Source organism: Cherax quadricarinatus, chromosome 2, assembly GCF_038502225.1.
Source record: "Cherax quadricarinatus isolate ZL_2023a chromosome 2, ASM3850222v1, whole genome shotgun sequence".
In the NCBI taxonomy this organism is placed as follows: domain Eukaryota; kingdom Metazoa; phylum Arthropoda; class Malacostraca; order Decapoda; family Parastacidae; genus Cherax; species Cherax quadricarinatus.
Window position 1 is genome coordinate 44176575 of NC_091293.1, and position 17500 is coordinate 44194074.

Here is a 17500-nt window from a genome sequence, read left to right on the forward strand (position 1 = left end):
CTAAATCTTAGTTGATAAAAAATCTAAATCTTAGTTGATAAAAAATCTAAATCTTAGTTGATAAAAAATCTAAATCTTAGTTGATAAAAAATCTAAATCTTAGTTGATAAAAAATCTAAATCTTAGTTGATAAAAAATCTAAATCTTAGTTGATAAAAAATCTAAATCTTAGTTGATAAAAAATCTAAATCTTAGTTGATAAAAAATCTAAATCTTAGTTGATAAAAAAATCTAAATCTTAGTTGATAAAAAAATCTAAATCTTTGTTGATAAAAAATCTAAATCTTAGTTGATAAAAAATCTAAATCTTAGTTGATAAAAAATCTCAATCTTAGTTGATAAAAAATCTAAATCTTAGTTGATAAAAAATCTAAATCTTAGTTGATAAAAAATCTAAATCTTAGTTGATAAAAAATCTAAATCTTAGTTGATAAAAGATCTAAATCTTAGTTGATAAAAAATCTAAATCTTAGTTGATAAAAAATCTAAATCTTAGTTAATAAAAAATCTAAATCTTAGTTAATAAAAAATCTAAATCTTAGTTGATAAAAAATCTAAATCTTAGTTGATAAAAAATCTAAATCTTAGTTAATAAAAAATCTAAATCTTAGTTAATAAAAAATCTAAATCTTAGTTGATAAAAAATCTAAATCTTAGTTGATAAAAAATCTAAATCTTAGTTGATAAAAAATCTAAATCTTAGTTGATAAAAAATCTAAATCTTAGTTAATAAAAAATCTAAATCTTAGTTGATAAAAAATCTAAATCTTAGTTAATAAAAAATCTAAATCTTAGTTGATAAAAAATCTAAATCTTAGTTAATAAAAAATCTAAATCTTAGTTAATAAAAAATCTAAATCTTAGTTGATAAAAAATCTAAATCTTAGTTGATAAAAAATCTAAATCTTAGTTGATAAAAAATCTAAATCTTAGTTGATAAAAAATCTAAATCTTAGTTAATAAAAAATCTAAATCTTAGTTAATAAAAAATCTAAATCTTAGTTAATAAAAAATCTAAATCTTAGTTGATAAAAAATCTAAATCTTAGTTGATAAAAAATCTAAATCTTAGTTGATAAAAAATCTAAATCTTAGTTAATAAAAAATCTAAATCTTAGTTAATAAAAAATCTAAATCTTAGTTAATAAAAAATCTAAATCTTAGTTGATAAAAAATCAAAATCTTAGTTGATAAAAAATCAAAATCTTAGTTGATAAAAAATCAAAATCTTAGTTGATAAAAAATCTAAATCTTAGTTGATAAAAAATCTAAATCTTAGTTAGTAAAAAATCTAAATCTTAGTTAATAAAAAATCTAAATCTTAGTTGATAAAAAATCTAAATCTTAGTTGATAAAAAATCTAAATCTTAGTTGATAAAAAATCTAAATCTAGAACAATACTGAACTAAAGCTAATGAAATTTCTGTATATATTTACATCTTTAGATATAATTTAGAAAATTTACAAGGAGCGTTAGATTTAAAAAAATTTATGGAATTATTTGTTCAGAAATTAAAACGGAGGCCCTTTTTTTTGGGGGGGGGAGAGGGGGTACACGGAGCATTTATTTTGAAAACTTGGTGGGTTTTTTCCTTCAAAATTTAGAATAAGCGTATTTCTTGAATTTTATTTTGTTGCAGAACCCGAGACTGCATGATGCTCCTTATTGTCTCTCTCTAACATCATCATCTGTTCCCTCGCCACTCTTCTTTATTTCCTCTTTCCTGTCTTTTTTTTTTCTCTGTCTCTCTCTTACTCTGTCTATGTGCATATCTGTCGTTTGATCTATTCTCTCTCTCTCTCTCTCTCTCTCTCTCTCTCTCTCTCTCTCTCTCTCTCTCTCTCTCTCTCTCTGTTTCTTTCATCTATCGTATCTGTCACTTAATCTTGTCCCTATCCCTCCCTCTCTCTCCTCATTAGCTGCATCCCATTCATCAGCGTTGCTCCCTCCTCTTCTCTCTCTCTCTCTTTCTTTCTCTCTCTCTCTCTCTCTCTCTCTCTCTCTCTCTCTCTCTCTCTCTCTCTCTCTCTCTCTCTCTCTCTCTCTCTTAGTTTAAGTAATAAGGAGCAATACAAGAATTGATAACACTATCAGTGAGTTAAGAATACTGATCTCTAAATTTTTAAAGGCTCCCCGAGACTCAAATATTCCTCTCCATCAAATATTCCTCTCCGTCAAACATTCCTCTCCGTCAAATATTCCTCTCCATCAAATATTCCTCTCCGTCAAACATTCCTCTCCATCAAATATTCCTCTCCATCAAATATTCCTCTCCGTCAAATATTCCTCTCCATCAAATATTCCTCTCCGTCAAATATTCCTCTCCATCAAATATTCCTCTCCATCAAATATTCCTCTCCATCAAATATTCCTCTCCATCAAATATTCCTCTCCGTCAAATATTCCTCTCCGTCAAATATTCCTCTCCATCAAATATTCCTCTCCATCAAATATTCCTCTCCGTCAAATATTCCTCTCCGTCAAATATTCCTCTCCATAAAATATTCCTCTCCGTCAAATATTCCTCTCCATCAAACATTCCTCTCCATCAAATATTCCTCTCCATCAAATATTCCTCTCCATCAAATATTCCTCTCCGTCAAATATTCCTCTCCGTCAAATATTTCTCTCCATCAAATATTCCTCTCCATCAAATATTCCTCTCCGTCAAATATTCCTCTCCGTCAAATATTCCTCTCCATAAAATATTCCTCTCCGTCAAATATTCCTCTCCATCAAACATTCCTCTCCATCAAATATTCCTCTCCATCAAATATTCCTCTCCATCAAATATTCCTCTCCGTCAAATATTCCTCTCCGTCAAATATTCCTCTCCATCAAATATTCCTCTCCATCAAATATTCCTCTCCGTCAAATATTCCTCTCCATAAAATATTCCTCTCCGTCAAATATTCCTCTCCATAAAATATTCCTCTCCGTCAAATATTCCTCTCCATCAAATATTCCTCTCCATCAAATATTCCTCTCCGTCAAATATTCCTCTCCATCAAATATTCCTCTCCATCAAATATTCCTCTCCATCAAATATTCCTCTCCGTCAAATATTCCTCTCCGTCAAATATTCCTCTCCATAAAATATTCCTCTCCATCAAATATTCCTCTCCATCAAATATTCCTCTCCATCAAATATTCCTCTCCATCAAATATTCCTCTCCATCAAATATTCCTCTCCATCAAATATTCCTCTCCATCAAATATTCCTCTCCATCAAATATTCCTCTCCATCAAATATTCCTCTCCATCAAATATTCCTCTCCATCAAATATTCCTCTCCGTCAAATATTCCTCTCCGTCAAATATTCCTCTCAATCAAATATTCCTCTCCGTCAAATATTCCTCTCCGTCAAATATTCCACTCCGTCAAATATTCCTCTCCATCAAATATTCCTCTCCATCAAATATTCCTCTCCGTCAAATATTCCTCTCCGTCAAATATTCCTCTACATCAAATATTAATCTCCATCAAATATTCCTCTCCGTCAAATATTCCTCTCCGTCAAATATTCCTCTCCATCAAATATTCCTCTCCATCAAATATTCCTCTCCATCAAATATTCCTCTCCGTCAAATATTCCTCTCCATCAAATATTAATCTCCATCAAATATTCCTCTCCGTCAAATATTCCTCTCCGTCAAATATTCCTCTCCATAAAATATTCCTCTCCGTCAAATATTCCTCTCCATCAAATATTCCTCTCCATCAAATATTCCTCTCCATCAAATATTTCTCTCCATCAAATATTCCTCTCCGTCAAATATTCTTCTCCGTCAAATATTCCTCTCCATCAAATATTCCTCTCCGTCAAATATTCCTCTCCGTCAAATATTCCACTCCGTCAAATATTCCTCTCCATCAAATATTCCTCTCCGTCAAATATTCCTCTCCAAATATTCCTCTCCGTCAAATATTCCTCTCCGTCAAATATTCCTCTCCATCAAATATTCCTCTCCGTCAAACATTCCTCTCCGTCAAATATTCCTCTCCGTCAAATATTCCTCTCCAAATATTCCTCTCCGTCAAATATTCCTCTCCGTCAAATATTCCTCTCCAAATATTCCTCTCCGTCAAACATTCCTCTCCATCAAATATTCCTCTCCGTCAAATATTCCTCCCCATCAAATATTCCTCTCCATCAAATATTCCTCTCCGACAAATATTCCTCTCCGTCAAATATTCCTCTCCATCAAATATTAATCTCCATCAAATATTCCTCTCCGTCAAATATTCCTCTCCGTCAAATATTCCTCTCCATAAAATATTCCTCTCCGTCAAATATTCCTTTCCATCAAATATTCCTCTCCATCAAATATTCCTCTCCATCAAATATTCCTCTCCATCAAATATTCCTCTCCATCAAATATTCCTCTCCGTCAAATATTCCTCTCCGTCAAATATTCCTCTCCATCAAATATTCCTCTCCATCAAATATTCCTCTCCATCAAATATTCCTCTCCATCAAATATTCCTCTCCGTCAAATATTCCTCTCCGTCAAATATTCCTCTCCATCAAATATTCCTCTCCGTCAAATATTCCTCTCCATCAAATATTCCTCTCCGTCAAATATTCCTCTCCGTCAAATATTCCTCTCCATCAAATATTCCTCTCCGTCAAATATTCCACTCCGTCAAATCCTCCTCTCCATCAAATATTCCTCTCCATCAAATATTCCTCTCCGTCAAATATTCCTCTCCGTCAAGTATTCCTCTACATCAAATATTAATCTCCATCAAATATCCCTCTCCATCAAATATTCCTCTCCGTCAAACATTCCTCTGCGTCAAATATTCCTCTCCATCAAATATTCCTCTCCATCAAATATTCCTTTCCGTCAAATATTCCTCTCCATAAAATATTCCTCTCCGTCAAATATTCCTCTCCATCAAATATTCCTCTCCATCAAATATTCCTCTCCGTCAAATATTCCTCTCCATCAAATATTCCTCTCCATCAAATATTCCTCTCCGTCAAATATTCCTCTCCGTCAAATATTCCTCTCCATCAAATATTCCTCTCCGTCAAATATTCCTCTCCGTCAAATATTCCTCTCCATCAAATATTCCTCTCCGTCAAATATTCCTCTCCGTCAAATATTCCTTTCCATAAAATATTCCTCTCCGTCAAATATTCCTCTCCATCAAATATTCCTCTCCATCAAATATTCCTCTCCGTCAAATATTCCTCTCCATCAAATATTCCTCTCCGTCAAATATTCCTCTCCATCAAATATTCCTCTCCATAAAATATTCCTCTCCGTCAAACATTCCTTTCCATCAAATATTCCTCTCCATCAAATATTCCTCTCCGTCAAATATTCCTCTCCATCAAATATTCCTCTCCATCAAATATTCCTCTCCGTCAAATATTCCTCTCCGTCAATTATTCCTCTCCATCAAATATTCCTCTCCATCAAATATTCCTCTCCGTGAAATATTCCTCTCCATCAAATATTCCTCTCCGTGAAATATTCCTCTCCATCAAATATTCCTCTCCGTCAAATATTCCTCTCCGTCAAATATTCCACTCCGTCAAATACTCCTCTCCATCAAATATTCCTCTCCATCAAATATTCCTCTCCGTCAAATATTCCTCTCCGTCAAATATTCCTCTCCATCAAATATTCCTCTCCGTCAAATATTCCTCTCCGTCAAATATTCCTCTCCATCAAATATTCCTCTCCATCAAATATTCCTCTCCATCAAATATTCCTCTCCATCAAATATTCCTCTCCGTCAAATATTCCTCTCCATCAAATATTCCTCCTCATCAAATATTCCTCTCCATCAAATATTCCTCTCCATCAAATATTCCTCTCCATCAAATATTCCTCTCCATCAAATATTCCTCTCCATCAAATATTCCTCTCCATCAAATATTCCTCTCCATCAAATATTCCTCTCCATCAAATATTCCTCTCGTGGCTTCCGTTACCTACAAAATTAGTTGAATGGGTAAGTAACCTCTTATCCCTTTTTTTCCGGAGTAAATTTCAGAACTGACGTGTAAATAATTTACGAGACTTTATACTGGAAATGAGAATCCAGAACCTTACATGAAAATGTCGAGCCTTGATGTAGCCTCTCACATTATTAAGGTTGCTGTGGTTAAAATGTTCACAGTATCTAATGAGAAAGGTGGCTTCTCATCGATGGGATATTTTTCACATTTGTAATAAATATTCTTACACTTGCTATAAAAAAAATGTGTTTTTTTTAATATATTTTCTCTTGGTTGGACTTTTTTTTTGACCTCTATACTAGTTGAATGTAGGATATTTGAGGATCATAATATTTCCCACAAAATATAACCGAATAACAATGACCTGGATCACTTGTTTAGAGGATATGTTTTTTGGAGTCGCTCACGCTACCCTACTCAGAGAAAACTTCCCCTCACTTCTTCAGTTGCTAATCTTGCAACACTGCATAGCTCCTGATGACACACTCAGAAGTGTGAAAGTACTTGAGCTAAAGATTTCCGCTTCCTCGTGGCTAAAGATTTCCACCACCTTCCCCCGTGGCTTGTCATGATTCTACCTCTGTGAGGTAGACTCACGAAAAATTCTACTGAAAATGAGAAAATTTGCGCACAAATTAACAAAAAAATCGAAGAAGGTAACACAGTGGGAGCAATCAGAATAATTACAAGTGACGACACTGTAGCTCCCAAAGATGAGATCACGACTATGGTGTCCCACAAGGGACACCATAGTAGTGCCGAATAAGGAAAGCGAAAATTTGTGTATGTAATTATTTCGCAAAAATCATTCTGAACCTAAGTAAAAAAAAATATATTTCATTGTGTTTGTTTATTAGTAAATTACTGTAAACTTATCTGAAATAAATTTAGTTGGATTAGGCTAATTTAAATTGTGCTTGTTATAATATGGTTAGGTAAGTTTTGTAAAGGTCTTTTGGTACAAAATTATTAATTTTTATACTAACACAAATGAAAAAATATATCTTTAAACGTACAGAGAAAATTTTAGGAAGGACTTAATTTTAAATGACTTCTTGCTAACTGTCCAATTTTACCTATTCGACAAGATATATATATATATATATATATATATATATATATATATATATATATATATATATATATATTATATTATGCCGGGTAGCAGCCGTTAGCATGACGTCACGGCCTGCCATCACACTCCACAGTGACTCCTCAGTGCTCACGTAGTTGCCGTGGTTTGAGGAAGTGTTCCACTTTTGTCTCATCCACCCCATCTTTTGTTCGTTGTTCCCTTTGGTTTTGGGGCTATATATGTTTGATTATGGGTAAAAGAAAGTCTTTAACACTCGAAACTATAGCTCAAATCATAGGCTTCACAAAGCTGGGCACCAGACGATAGAAATAGTGGAGAATGTTGGTGTGTGTTAGCGTTCAGTGAGGAACTGGGTGCAGCGCTTCAAGGCTGGTGATGGTGTCCAGTTACCGTCTGCCAAACCTCAGCCTGGCCCCTCGAAGAAGACATCTGTTCGTACCTTAACTGTGTTAAAGAAGCAGTTAGAGAGTACACCTAAGATAACTGCTAGAGAACTGAAAGAAAAGAACCCACATCTTCTCTCATAGGTGTCTGCAAGAACTGTTAACAGACATGTATAAGAACTGGGCTACAGTAGTCACTGCTAGGTTAAGAAACCGATCCTCTTCATGTCACAGAAGAAACGAAGGCTGGATTATGCAAAGAAATATCACTGGAATCCTCAACAGTGGTCTGAAGTACTTTGGAGTGATGAAGCAACCTTCACCGTCACCTGTAACCGTGGGTGACGTGTACCGACCCAGAGGTAGTGACCTGCTAGACCCACACTACACCTGTGGGACCACCAAACACCCAGACTCGCTCATGGTTTGGGGGTGTTTCAGTGCTCAGAGTGTTGGTGAACTCATTATGCTTCCCAAAAACCAGTATATGAACCAGTATAATTACCTGGAGTTATTGTGTAACAAGTTACCTCAGGCATTTGACAAGTGTGGGGCTACGGTTTTTATGGAGGACAGTGCACTGTGTCATACCACCAAATCTGTAGTTCATTGGCTTAAGGACTGTGAAGTGAGGTTCTTTAATGACAGGCCAGGCAATTTCCCAGACCTAAACCCTATTGAGAACCTCTGGTCAATAGTGAAACGAAGTTTACTGAGCAAGGATTTCAGTTTCATCCCGCGGCTGGAGGCTGTTCTACATGAGGCATGGAATAATATACCTCCCCAAGCCCTCAAGAATTTGTGTGAGAGTTGTAGACAGCCTTTGTTGCGCACCAAGTATTAAAACCTCAGTAAGTGTGCAGATATATATATTATAATCTTTCATGGTATGTGTTTGTGTTTTGGTACGTGTGTGGGGGAGGGGCGGCATAATGCCGTGACTAGCACTGTAATTGCAGTTAGATATCTTAAACACTTCGAACACTCTCCTGTCTCAATTCTCTCCTCTGTCTTCCGTGTGTAAGTTCTCTCAGTCTCTCTGTCTGTCTCCCTGCCGTGTATAAGTTCTCTCAGGTTCGCTCTGTGATGGAGATATCTTCTTAACAATTATACCTGTGTTGTGTCTGGTACAGGTTGTCCTGAGTGATGGTAATTCCCCAGTGATAGTAACTGAAGCTCTGCTAGAAGCAAACCTTTGACGCTGTCCTAGTTGATCAACCTTTGATGCTGTCCTAGTTGATCAACCTTTGATGCTGTCCTAGTTGATCAACCTTTGATGCTCTCCTAGTTGATCAACCTTTGATGCTGTCCTAGTTGATCAACCTTTGATGCTGTAATAGTTGATCAACCTTTGATGCTGTCCTAGTTGATCAACCTTTGATGCTGTCCTAGTTGATCAACCTTTTATGCTGTCCTAGTTGATCAACCTTTGATGCTGTCCTAGTTGATCAACCTTTGATGCTCTCCTAGTTGATCAACCTTTGATGCTGTCCTAGTTGATCAACCTTTGATGCTGTCCTAGTTGATCAACCTTTTATGCTGTCCTAGTTGATCAACCTTTTATGCTGTCCTAGTTGATCAACCTTTGATGCTGTCCTAGTTGATCAACCTTTGATGCTCTCCTAGTTGATCAACCTTTGATGCTGTCCTAGTTGATCAACCTTTGATGCTGTCCTAGTTGATCAACCTTTGATGCTCTCCTAGTTGATCAACCTTTGATGCTGTCCTAGTTGATCAACCTTTGATGCTGTCCTAGTTGATCAACCTTTGATGCTGTCCTAGTTGATCAACCTTTGATGCTGTAATAGTTGATCAACCTTTGATGCTGTCCTAGTTGATCAACCTTTGATGCTGTCCTAGTTGATCAACCTTTTATGCTGTCCTAGTTGATCAACCTTTGATGCTGTCCTAGTTGATCAACCTTTGATGCTCTCCTAGTTGATCAACCTTTGATGCTGTCCTAGTTGATCAACCTTTGATGCTGTCCTAGTTGATCAACCTTTTATGCTGTCCTAGTTGATCAACCTTTTATGCTGTCCTAGTTGATCAACCTTTGATGCTGTCCTAGTTGATCAACCTTTGATGCTCTCCTAGTTGATCAACCTTTGATGCTGTCCTAGTTGATCAACCTTTGATGCTGTCCTAGTTGATCAACCTTTGATGCTCTCCTAGTTGATCAACCTTTGATGCTGTCCTAGTTGATCAACCTTTGATGCTGTCCTAGTTGATCAACCTTTTATGCTGTCCTAGTTGATCAACCTTTGATGCTGTCCTAGTTGATCAACCTTTGATGCTCTCCTAGTTGATCAACCTTTGATGCTGTCCTAGTTGATCAACCTTTGATGCTGTCCTAGTTGATCAACCTTTGATGCTGTCCTAGTTGATCAACCTTTGATGCTCTCCTAGTTGATCAACCTTTGATGCTGTCCTAGTTGATCAACCTTTGATGCTGTCCTAGTTGATCAACCTTTGATGCTGTCCTAGTTGATCAACCTTCAATGCTGTCCTAGTTGATCAACCTTTAATGTTGTCCTAGTTGATCAACCTTTAATGCTGTCCTAGTTGATCAACCTTCAATGCTGTTCTAGTTGATTAACTTTTAATGCTGTACTAGTTGATCAACCTTTAATGCTGTCCTAGTTGATCAACCTTTGATGCTGTCCTAGTTGATCAACCTTTGATGCTGTCCTAGTTGATCAACCTTTGATGCTGTCCTAGTTGATCAACCTTTGATGCTGTCCTAGTTGATCAACCTTCAATGCTGTCCTAGTTGATCAACCTTTAATGTTGTCCTAGTTGATCAACCTTTAATGCTGTCCTAGTTGATCAACCTTCAATGCTGTTCTAGTTGATTAACTTTTAATGCTGTACTAGTTGATCAACCTTTAATGCTGTCCTAGTTGATCAACCTTCAATGCTGTTCTAGTTGATTAACTTTTAATGCTGTACTAGTTGATCAACCTTTAATGCTGTCCTAGTTGATCAACCTTTGATGCTCTCCTAGTTGATCAACCTTTGATGCTCTCCTAGTTGATCAACCTTTAATGCTGTCCTAGTTGATCAACCTTTGATGCTGTCCTAGTTGATCAACCTTTGATGCTCTCCTAGTTGATCAACCTTTGATGCTGTCCTAGTTGATCAACCTTTGATGCTGTCCTAGTTGATCAACCTTTGATGCTGTCCTAGTTGATCAACCTTTGATGCTCTCCTAGTTGATCAACCTTTGATGCTGTCCTAGTTGATCAACCTTTGATGCTGTCCTAGTTGATCAACCTTTGATGCTCTCCTAGTTGATCAACCTTTGATGCTGTCCTAGTTGATCAACCTTTGATGCTCTCCTAGTTGATCAACCTTTGATGCTCTCCTAGTTGATCAACCTTTGATGCTGTCCTAGTTGATCAACCTTTGATGCTCTCCTAGTTGATCAACCTTTGATGCTCTCCTAGTTGATCAACCTTTGATGCTGTCCTAGTTGATCAGCCTTTGATGCTGTCCTAGTTGATCAGCCTTTGATGCTGTCCTAGTTGATCAACCTTTGATGCTGTCCTAGTTGATCAACCTTTGATGCTCTCCTAGTTGATCAACCTTTGATGCTCTCCTAGTTGATCAACCTTTGATGCTGTCCTAGTTGATCAGCCTTTGATGCTGTCCTAGTTGATCAGCCTTTGATGCTGTCCTAGTTGATCAACCTTTGATGCTGTCCTAGTTGATCAACCTTTGATGCTGTCCTAGTTGATCAACCTTTGATGCTGTCCTAATTGATCAACCTTTGATGCTCTCCTAGTTGATCAACCTTTGATGCTGTCCTAATTGATCAACCTTTGATGCTCTCCTATTTGATCAACCTTTGATGCTGTCCTAATTGATCAACCTTTGATGCTCTCCTAGTTGATCAACCTTTGATGCTGTCCTAGTTGATCAACCTTTGATGCTCTCCTAGTTGATCAACCTTTGATGCTGTCCTAGTTGATCAACCTTTGATGCTCTCCTAGTTGATCAACCTTTGATGCTGTCCTAGTTGATCAACCTTTGTTGCTCTCCTAGTTGATCAACCTTTGATGCTCTCCTAGTTGATCAACCTTTGATGCTGTCCTAGTTGATCAACCTTTGATGCTCTCCTAGTTGATCAACCTTTGATGCTGTCCTAGTTGATCAGCCTTTGATGCTGTCCTAGTTGATCAACCTTTGATGCTGTCCTAATTGATCAACCTTTGATGCTGTCCTAGTTGATCAACCTTTGATGCTCTCCTAGTTGATCAACCTTTGATGCTGTCCTAGTTGATCAACCTTTGATGCTCTCCTAGTTGATCAACCTTTGATGCTGTCCTAGTTGATCAGCCTTTGATGCTGTCCTAGTTGATCAACCTTTGATGCTGTCCTAGTTGATCAACCTTTGATGCTGTCCTAGTTGATCAACCTTTGATGCTGTCCTAATTGATCAACCTTTGATGCTCTCCTAGTTGATCAACCTTTGATGCTGTCCTAATTGATCAACCTTTGATGCTCTCCTAGTTGATCAACCTTTGATGCTGTCATAGTTGATCAGCCTTTGATGCTGTTCTAGTTGATCAACCTTTGATGCTGTCCTAGTTGATCAGCCTTTGATGCTGTCCTAGTTGATCAACCTTTGATGCTGTCCTAGTTGATCAACCTTTGATGCTGTCCTAATTGATCAACCTTTGATGCTCTCCTAGATGATCAACCTTTGATGCTCTCCTAGTAGATCAACCTTTGATGCTGTCCTAGTTGATCAACCTTTGATGCTGTCCTAGTTGATCAACCTTCAATGCTGTCCTAGTTGATCAACCTTTAATGCTGTCCTAGTTGATCAACCTTTGATGCTGTCCTAATTGATCAACCTTTGATGCTGTCCTAGTTGATCAACCTTTGATGCTGTCCTAGTTGATCAACCTTTGATGCTGTCCTAGTTGATCAACCTTCAATGCTGTCCTAGTTGATCAACCTTTGATGCTGTCCTAGTTGATCAACCTTCAATGCTGTCCTAGTTGATCAACCTTTAATGCTGTCCTAGTTGATCAACCTTTGATGCTGTCCTAATTGATCAACCTTTGATGCTGTCCTAGTTGATCAACCTTTGATGCTGTCCTAGTTGATCAACCTTTGATGCTGTCCTAGTTGATCAACCTTCAATGCTGTCCTAGTTGATCAACCTTCAATGCTGTCCTAGTTGATCAACCTTTGATGCTCTCCTAGTTGATCAACCTTTGATGCTGTCCTAGTTGATCAACCTTTGATGCTGTCCTTGTTAATCAACCTTTGATGCTGTCCTTGTTGATCAACCTTTGATGCTCTCCTTGTTGATCAACCTTTGATGCTCTCCTAGATGTTCAACCTTTAATGCTGTCCTAGTTGATCAACCTTTGATGCTGTCCTTGATGATCAACCTTAGATGTTGTCCTTGTTGATCAACCTTTGATGTTGTCCTTGATGATCAACCTTAGATGTTGTCCTTGTTGATCAACCTTTGATGCAATACTTGACCATATTCTTATTGCTCTACTGAAGTCTGTCAACTCAGGCTGACATTGCTGAAGTCTCTCAGGTCTAGATGACTTTATTCGTAGATGCGTGGAACAGTCTTCCGAGTAGGGTAACCGAGGCTCAGACCCTGGGTAGCTTTAAAAAGATAATGAACAGATATATGAGTTGGAGGGGCTGGGTTTGATTGGTGTCGTGGGTACGAGAGTAAATTCTTGGGTAGCTTTGGGTAGTGGTGGTTTTGATAAGGACCTGCCTTGTATGGGCCAGTAGGCCTTCATCACTGTTCCTCCACTCCCATATATATATATATATATATATATATATATATATATATATATATATATATATATATATATATATATATATATATATATATATATATATAACCATAGGAGAAGTTGAATGATAGCTCTAGACCTTTCGGACTGCAAGCAGCATATCATCAGGAATTTTCAGTGTTGAAGAAATGAGTCGAAAATCCAGGCAGGTTTGCAGTGCCTAATAAGCTAAACTTGCCGAAGCGGATATAAAACAAGTTTTCCAACGACTGTAAATGAGGACAAATTTTCGTTACACCATTATGGAAAACTTGAGTAAATAATAATTAGAACGGAGTATAAAACGAATTTTAAGAACACAATAGAGCAAAAAACTAATGTGATGAACTTGGGAGTGATAATGTGAGAGGATCTCACCTTCAAGGATCATAACAGTGTCACTATCACAACTGCAAGGAAAATGATAGGATGGATATCGAGAACTTTCAAAACAAGGAATGCAAAGCCAGTGATGAATCTCTTTAGATCACTTGTTCTCTCTAGGCTGGAATACTGTTGTACACTAACAGTTCCATTCCAGAGAATGTACAGAGAACCTTCACTGCATCTATAATAAGTTCCATCAGACACATTAATTACTGGGAATGCTTGGAGTCCCTTTGATCTGTACTCCTTGGAACACAGAGGATAAAGGCACATAATTTATACCTGGAATGTCCTAGATGGACTGGTCTCAAATCTGCACACATAAATCACTTTCAATGAAAGCGAAAGGCTAGACAGGCTGTACAACATCATCCCATTGAAAAGTAGGGGCATCGTGAGTACACTAAGTGATAACACAATAAGTGTGTTGGGCCCAAGGCTGTTCAACAGGTTGCCATTATTGAAAAAGGGGATTACCAATAGATTCCTGGCTGTCTTCAAGAAGGCGCTGGACAGGCACCTAAAGTCAGTACCTGACTAGCCAGACTGTGTTTTGTACGTCAGTTTACGTGTTGTCAGCAGTAACAGCCTGGTTGATCAGACCCTGATCCACCGCGAGGCCTGGTCACAGTCCTGGCCGCGGGGGCGTTGACCCCGAAATATATATATATATATATATATATATATATATATATATATATATATATATATATATATATATATATATATATATATATATATATATATATATATATATATATATATATATATATATATATATATATATATATATATATATATTCAATTCAATTCAAGTTTATTCTCTATAAGGGTTACAATGTGGGGTTTACAGGTTTTGGGTATTGTGTGGTTTACATGTTATAAAATACTAATTACAGAGGGGCCACTAGGACACCTAGCATGGCTAGGCATTTCGAACAGACTTAGATTAAATCTTAACATTAAATCCTTACAGATTATGGTATTAAGGCTAAGTGACTACATCATAATTTGTGAGTTTAGCAATGTGAATGCTTTTGTTTTGGCACAATACAAGGTGTCTATATCAGAGTATCATAGGCAAACTTATGACTAGTTAGGATTTATTATTTTAAGATTAGTATTTCTGGGTTTATAGTCAGTGGGTGAGTGAGTGTAATTGTGAACCACCAGGTGGTTATCATGTAGTTAGTTGTCGGGGTGGATCAGGGAGATAAGATGTTTTCTAATTGTAGTTTTGACAATGATGAATGTGTCTGCAGTTCTAGAGTTTTCAGGTAGGGTGTTCCAGATTTTAGGTCCTTTGAAATACATTGAATTTTTGTAAAGGTTTAGTCGAACACGGGGAATGTCATAGAGATGTTTGTGTCTGGTGTTATGCCCGTGGATCCTGTCACAACTATCAAGAAAGCGTTTTAGGTCAAGGCTAATATTGGAATTTAAAGTCCTGTAGATATAGATTGCACAGTATTAAGTGTGGATGTTCTGAACAGGGAGTAAGTTTAGATCTATGAAGAGTGGGGGGGGTGTTGCCAGGGATGGGATTTAGTGATTATTCTTACTGCGGCTTTTTGTTGGGTTATTATTGGCTTTAGGTGTGTTGCTGCAGTTGATCCCCAAGCACAGACAGCATAGGTGAGGTATGGATATATAAGTGAATGGTATAGTGTGAGAAGGGTAGTTTGCGGTACGTAGTATCGTATCTTGGAGAGGATCCCCACCGTTTTGGACACCTTTTTTGTTATGTGTTGGATATGGGTGCTGAAATTTAGGTTGTTGTCGAGGTATAGGCCAAGGAATTTGCCCTCATTATGTCTGGCAATTAGAGTGTTGTCGATCTTAATGTTAAGTTGCGCAACACCTGCTCTGCTACCAAACATAATATAGTAGGTTTTGCCAGTGTTAAGTGTAAGTTTATTGGCTGTCATCCAAGTCGATATTTTGAGCAGCTCCTCGTTAACAATGGTGTCCAGGGTGGCAAGATTAGGGTGGGAGATGACATAAGTCGTGTCGTCAGCAAAGAGAATGTTTTTCAGGTGTTGGGATATGTTTGGAAGATCATTGATGTAAATGAGGAAGAGCAGGGGTCCAAGGACACTTCCCTGCGGAACTCCAGTATCAAGTGGCCGTACTGATGAGGCTGTGTCTTTAATGGTGACATACTGATACCTATTAGAAAGATAGGGTTTAAAATATGCAAGCGCATGGCCTCTTATACTATAGTGGTCAAGTTTGTGGAGTAGGATGCCGTGGTCTACTGTGTCAAACGCTTTTTTTAGGTCAATAAAAATTCCTAGCGGATATTCCTTATTTTCCAGTGCTGTGTAAAGCAGGTCTAGCATTTTTATAACTGCATCATTAGTGCTTTTATTTTTCCTGAATCCAAATTGGCAGGGGTTGAGTATGTTTTGTGACGTTATAAATGAATATAGTCTCCTGTGCACGAGTTTCTCGAAGATTTTGGATAGCAATGGTAAGTTTGATATTGGCCTATAGTTGTTTATGTCTGTAGGGTCACCACCTTTATGTATTGGTGTAACCCTTGCTGTCTTGAGTAGTGTCTGGAAAGTGCCAGTTTCTAGTGACTTGTTAAAAAGTAATGTAATAGCATGCGAAAGGACATGGGCCGCTCGCTTGTACAATAATGGTGGGACGTGAGACAGATTCCCAGAGTTATTTTTAAGTGACTTTATGATTGCGGTGACTTCCGTGGGCTCAGTTGGTACAAGATAGAAGGAATTTGGGAAATTCCCATCTAGGTAGTCACTGGCACGGCCATTGGTACGTGGGATTATACTGGCGAGATTAGATCCTATGTTTCAGAAGAAGTCGTTTATCTTGTTAGCTGTGTCAGTGGGATGCAGTGGTGTTTCATGAGGTTTAGTTAGAACAATATTCTTGTTTTTTTCAGTTTGTGGGTCCCCAGAATCTGGGAAAGTGTTTTCCAGGTCTTTTTTTATATCTCCTCTTGTGTCAGTGAATCTGCTGGAGTAGTACAGTTGTTTGGCTTTCTTTATTAATTTGGTGAGAACTGTTGAATATTGTTTAAGAATATCTTTGTGTATTAAGCCCTGTCTATATTGCTTTTCATATTGGTGTTTCTTATCAATGGATTTCAGAATGCTGCTGGTTAGCCATGGGCAACCATGCCGTTTATATATATATATATATATATATATATATATATATATATATATATATATATATATATATATATATATATATATATATATATATATATATATATATATATATATATATATAAAGAGAGAGAGAGAGAGAGAAACAGAGAAACAGAGACAGAGACAGAGACAGACAGACGCACATACACACACACACACACACACACACACACACACACACACACACACACACACACACACACACACACACACACACAAACACACTTACACTCACACACATACACATACACTCACACACACACACACACACACACACACACACACACACACACACACACACACACACACACACACACACACACACACACACACACACACACACACACACACACACACACACACACACACATGTAACAACAAAATGCAAGGAGGCAGTGGAAAGGTTTATTCACAAGGGCAACAGAAACAATGGGAAGACCAGAACGAGCCCCTGGTTTACCCGACGGTGTAAGGAGGCAAAAACAAAGTGCAATAGAGAATGGAAAAAGTACAGAAGGCAGAGAACACATGAAAATAGGGAGATCGGTCGCAGAGCCATGAACGAGTATGTACAGGTAAGGAGGGAGGCCCAGCGACAGTATGAAAATAACATAGCATCCATAATCAAGACTGACCCGAAACTGTTGTATAGCCA

The 17500-nt window shown here is 37.4% G+C and overlaps 1 protein-coding gene across 1 annotated transcript in view; it reads right to left on the reverse strand.

Annotated features, from left to right (window-relative positions):
* VGlut (Vesicular glutamate transporter) overlaps window positions 1-17500 on the reverse strand; it is a 216086-nt gene that overhangs the window by 147277 nt on the left and 51309 nt on the right. The gene's annotated exons all lie outside the window — the stretch shown is intronic.